Source organism: Delphinus delphis, chromosome 2, assembly GCF_949987515.2.
Source record: "Delphinus delphis chromosome 2, mDelDel1.2, whole genome shotgun sequence".
NCBI lineage: Eukaryota > Metazoa > Chordata > Mammalia > Artiodactyla > Delphinidae > Delphinus > Delphinus delphis.
The window spans coordinates 124,402,763-124,409,295 of record NC_082684.1 but is presented as its reverse complement, the minus strand read 5'-3'; positions in this window follow the sequence as shown (position 1 = coordinate 124,409,295).

The window sequence follows — 6,533 nt, the reverse complement described above, 5'->3', positions numbered from 1 at the left end:
TGAAACTTTCAAATGAGAAATTAGTAGTACAGGCAACATTCTCTGATGTCAATACAAGAAAATAAACCACTACCACATGAAAATTCTTTTAAATATCTCTCTCAAAAAAATTTTGATGAAAGTGAATTCAAAATCTTCCAGAAGGATAGAATAAGGTAATGAAAATTTATATATACCATAATCTATAGGATAGTGCTGAATCTGTGCTCAGAGTAAAACTAATCTTAATATTAATATATAGTATCTAGAAAGACAAATTACATAATTAAATAGATATCCAAATCTGTAAATTTTAAAGAAACTACAACATTCAGACACACACACACACACACACACACACACTGGGAAGCAGAAAGAATTAAGAAAGATTAAAGCAAAAATTAGTGGATCATAAAATGCAGATGTAAAAAGCTGCTTTTTAAAAAAAATCGATATACAGATAAACCACTGATGTAATCACAAATAAAGGTAGAAGTGCAATTAAACAAAATAGGAAACAATGAGTAGGAAGTAATCAGAGAAAAGAAGACACCAAAGAAATGGGAGATAAACCCTTGTTACACTGAGGCAAGTGCACTTGGAAATGTGATAGGAATTTAAATTTTTCAAAGTAATTTTCCAAACAACAATCTAAAATACAAAGTAAATCAAACCAAACCAATTGCTAATGAAAAATTAAAGTTATCAGGAATGTACTTATGTTCCTGACTGCCCAAAAAAGAGAAGAGCAGAAGACATTTGTCCCAGAAATTTACTAAAAGCTTGAAATAGATTGCAATGATATATATATAAACCATTCCAGAGAAGAGAAGAAAGGGGACACTTACAAAACGTATGAATGACACCTAACATTGGTATCAAAATGTTTCCAATACAGTACAATACAAAGTTAATTAGAGCCCAATCTCATTTGTGAATATTGATGTCAAAAAATCTCAAATGAAAAATTAACAAAAAAATAGCACAGTAGAAGAAGAGTACATCAGGAAAGAGTAGGTTATATTCCAGGTAACAGGATGGTAGAACATGAGAAAATATTTTTATCTTAATACATCGAAAGAAATAATGATTTTAGCATCTTTGTATATCTGAAAAAACACTAAATTCATGATGTATATAATTTTATGTACAATACAGGTGTATGAGGTATGTTAACTATATATGTATATGTGTACATGTATATAGTATACATCTATAATTTTTTAAATGCACAGTCACAAAAGCATATAACTAAAGAAAGCAAAGGAGATGAAAACAATAAATAATAGAGAAAATTTAAATATTAAGACTGATTTGATTTTTTAAAAAATTATAAAATAGATAAACCATTATCCAACTTAAGAAAACGAAAAAAGAGAAACAAAGTGCCCATACACAGTTGCACACACATTCACCTAATAGGGGTTCACCACAAAGAGAGATTCTATTAAAGAAACATAAGAAAGAACATTACTCAATCAGATGCCAATTAATTGCAAAACTTGAAAGAAATTGATAATTTTCTAGGCACATGTAATTAATTAAACAGTAGCTTCACAAAATATAACCTACCATTTAACATGAATAAATTATTTCACAGAATACAGTTTCCCCTAAAAACAGGGATTTTCATAAACCTTTAAAGAACAAATAATTTCAGTGCCATTTTACACAATTTGGAAATTATTATCAAATGGAAAATGGAAAGTAGGACAACTTATGTGGTTTTATTTTGTTTTGTTATTTTTTTCAGCTTTACTGAGATATAATTGACATAAAATTGTGTAAGTTTAAGTTGTAAAATGTATGATTTGATATATGTATATATTGCAAAATGATTGCCACAATAAGTTTAGTTAATATCCATCACCTCACATAGTTACAATTTTGTGTGTGTGTGGTGAGAACTTTTAAAATCAACTGTTTTAGTCACTTTAAAATATACAATACAGTAGTATTAACTATAGTCACTATGCTGTACATTACATCCCCGGAATCTATTTATCTTATAACTGGAAATTTGTACCCTTTGACGACCGTCATCCATTTCCCCCACCTTCCACTCCCCTATCCTGGCAGCCACCAGTCTCCTCCCTCTTTCTATGAGTTTGTTTTTTTTTTCAGATTCCACCTATGAATGAGATCATATAGCATTTGTCTTTCTCTGTCTAATTTATTTCACATAGCATAATGCCTCAGGGATCATCCATGGTGTTGCAAATGGCAGGATTTCCTTCCTGTTTATGGCTGTATGATATTCCATTGTATGATGCATAATTTATACCAAATTATTTCATGGTACTGTGTAGTACACATGCACATTTACACACAAATGATTAAGTGATTTATTGAAATATGGTTTATTTATGAAAATCATTTCATAATATGAAATATGATTTATCATGAAAAATACAAAATTTAAAATTAGTAAAAACCAGAATAAAAAAAGTATTTCAGCATTTTTATTCTTTTAATAAGGCAAAGGAATATAATCATAAAATTAGCTCCTGTGATCAGGCAAAAACAAGTAGACCCCACCCCTGCACTGCCAGTTAGTGTTATTTTGATAACCAGTGCAGTTGCATGCAAAATAAAACAAATGAGGCATACAAAACTTTCAAAGAAGGATGTAAATTTATCTCTCTGAGGTAATATAATATTTTGTGTTGAAAATCCAAAACTATCTGGAAAACTTAAAAAAAATTCAGTAAGATGCTAACAAAAATTAATGTGTTTCACATATAAAGATATAGAAAATTTAATGGACACATTTTCTATGGAAACAGTACTTTAAAGTCTATAGAAATAAGTAACAATAAATCTGAAAAAGCTACGAAAAGAAACACTTTAACAAGATAAGCAATTATTCTTAAAGAATACTTGAAGTGAAAATGTATACCATGGAATTTGATAGGAAAAATCATCATATTAATGTGTCAGTTCTTTAAGTTCATTTATGTACTTGACAAAATCCTAATAAATTACTCCTTTGGATTGAATGTTTGTGCCCCCCCCATTCATATGTTGAACCCCTAATCCCGAATGTGGTGGTATTTGGAGGTAATTTGGTCATGAGGTAATTTGGTCGATTACCATGAGGTAATTTGGTCATTCCTCGAGAATGGGATTAGTGCCTTAATAAGAAGAGACATAAGAGAGATGGTTACTCTCTCACCACAACATGAAGATACAGCTAGAACGTGGCCGTCCGCAAACCAGGAAAAGAGCCTCACCAAGAACCCAACCATGCTGGTACCTCGACTTCAACCTCCAGAACTGTGAGAAATAAAGGCTTGTTGTTTAAGCCACCCAGTCCGTGGTATTCTATAGTAGGCTCTACTGAGAAAGACAGAAATGGGGGGGTAGTGAGAAGTGGGTGCTTCTGTAACAAATACCTAAAAATGTGGAAGTCGTTTTGGAACTGGTAATAGGTAGAGGTTGGAAGAGTCTTGAGGTGCCTGCTAGAAAAATTGATACTGCTGTGGAGGCTTTTAAAAGTAACTGGTGAGGGCTCAGAAAGGAAGGCAGAGATATACAGGGAATACACACAAAAAGTCATATACAGAATATTGGTAGAAATAAGGATGGTAATAGCCATTCTGATGAGATCTCAGGCAGAAATAAGGAATATGTTACTGACAACAGAAAATGTAGCCCTTGTTATAAAGTGGCAAATAAAACCTGTGAGCAGTGAAATGGACATTTAGCCAAAGATATTTGTTACCAAAGTGTTGAAGGAGTAGCTTGGTTCCCCCTGACTGTTCATGGTAAAATATGAGCAGAGAGAAATGAAGACAGCATTGATAGGGAAAAGGGAAACAATATACAGATTTTGGAAATTCTCAGCCTGTTCATATTACAAAAAAACAAGGAAGCTCCTTCAGAAGAGCAAACTTGGGGTGTGGCAAACCAACCAGTTGATGAGATTAGTGTGGGTGTGTATCGCCAGCCTAACCTGCTGCCCCAGCAGGAACAATGCCAGTTTGAACCTAAGGGGGCAGAGATGAGACAGAATGAAGCCTGTCAGACTTCCTGGATTTGACAGGCAGGACCATAAGAACTGTTTGGCTCTGAACATGCTCTGTTCTTCAAGACAGGGGAAGATGACCCCAAAGCCTATTCAGAAATCAGGGCCACCTCTTCAATTTCAACAGGCCCAAACAGACTAAGACAAGTAAAAATAGATCATATATAGCTTAAATAAATAAGCACATACATGCGTACATACGTAGGTAAGTCTGTGAAAGTTCATATGAAGGAAAAAAAACAGTACAGCTTGAATATTTTAGAATTGAAAAATAAGTAACCATTAAACCCTACCAGATACTAAAACATAGTATCATATGCCAGCAGTGTGAAAAGTGAGGTATTGGCACTTTAATTGTGAGATCAAAGACGTATATAAAAAAGGTCCAGAAATGGACACAGACACATATAGGAATTGAATTTATGAAAAAAGATTAAAACAAAAATAACTTGAATTATTAAATAAAAATCGTTGGATAAGCTCTGGAGTCACCTTTAAAACTAATGCATTGGCTCCAAATATCATACTTTATATACAGTGTAAATTCTACTTACATCAAAGTTTCAAATGTAAATATGAAACTAAAAATGTACAGAAACGACATAGGATTTTTTTCTTTTAAAGTCCTAGAGTCAAAAATGCCTTTCTATGACATGACTGACAGAAGTCTTAAAGGAAATTTTGACAATAACTGTAGCAACTGTGCAGAGCTTACTATGTTCCAGTTTCTTTTCTAAGATACATTATCTCATTTAATCCTTCCAGCCATCCTAAGATAAGTCATAGTGTTATCCCCTTGTAGGGAGGTTAAGAGATATGCCCATGATGAAGTGATTCCAAGGCCCATCCTCTCACCACTGCACTACCTCACAAATGTGACCACCTTGAAATGAGCCTAACAAATTTCACATGAGCTAGACCAGAAGAAAGTATCAACCTACCAAAAAAAGGAAATCATAAAACAGGGCAGATGCTTATTTCCATACATTATAAAGTGATCCAATAAAACAAAAGACAAACAATATAATGAAGAAATTAATAAAAGTATGATGTGACCTTGCACAGAAAACAAACTGCAAATAGATTTAAAGATAGGAAAAGTTGTTAAACATCACCAATAATAATGTTTAAGTTTTCTCCTTTCAAATTATCAAATACGCAAACATTTGAAAGCACACTGGTGACAGTTGGGGAAATAGTTACCTTCATGTATTGCTTGTAGGAGTGTAATTGGTACACTTTCCATAGAGGAAAACTTGATACTATCAAATCATAAATTTACATATGCATACTTCTTGACCAGTCATTCTATTTATTTAAATGTGACTTACATGTATATTCTACATGTATGTGAAATAATTCAAATACCAGGATGTTAATTGCAGCCTTTGTTATAACAGTATAAGATTGGAAATGCCTAAAAAATCCAACAGTAGGCAACTGGTTAAAAAATAGCAGAGACAAACAGTGGAATATTATGAAGTCACATTTAAAAAGTGAACAAACAAAAAAGCAGAAGGAAATTTGCATGGGCTGACCTGTAAATGTATAGTGGTAAGCAGGAATTAAATGTGCAGAAGTTTACGAAATTATATCACTTGTATGTAAAGGCAGCAATAATTATATATAGTGTCTTTGCTTATATATATATAGTTATATTTGGTGTGTTTGATTATATGTACATAAAAGTCTCCTGAGAAATCATTTGTGAAAGAATATAAGTTTTTTTAAAAAAAAATAATGTATCTATAGATATACATACATATACATACATGTGTGTAAAATATATATAATTAAATATGAACACAGGAGAAAATGTATACATATATAGGTATGTATGTAAAATAAAATAAATGTAGACCTGAAAATTGAATGTCAGTGGTTAGTACATTTGGTTCCTTTATGAGTGTGGGTTGTGTGGAGAAAAGATGCAAAGATATGATTGATTAGACTCCACGAGAAAAATTGTTTAAACGGTTTCAGCCAAATACAGCACACTCTCATTGTAAGGACCCAGCAATGACTATTATCACTAGTCACTATGGCAACAGAGCTGACTCTCAGGGATCCCACAGATGTGGACACACATTCACTAATAAGGCTTGGTACTATCTACTATTGCCATGTGATAATTCAGTCTGTGACTCATGCACAGGTCTTTATACTCAATATTCTGTATTCTCCTGATTCTCAATGAGATGTTTTTTTAAAAAAATAATGAAATAGTAGCTAAAAGGTGAAAAAAGGAGAATACAAATAATAAATTTATAAAAAGGTAAGAAAGAAGAGAAAATTGACATAGAACAAGCAAGAAAAATAGAAAGTAAACTGTAATATTGGAAATTAAACACAAGTAATGCAGAGGAAAGATTTCCTAGATTTATATCAAAGTTAATTTTAAGGCAAAGGTGTTAGTAGAAAAGGTGAGAAAATTTCAATGCTTTGGGAAGTTAAAAGCAAATTAAATTTGTATTCATGTGATTACATAGCCTCAGAAAATACAAAGACAAAAGAACCAATAGGGGAA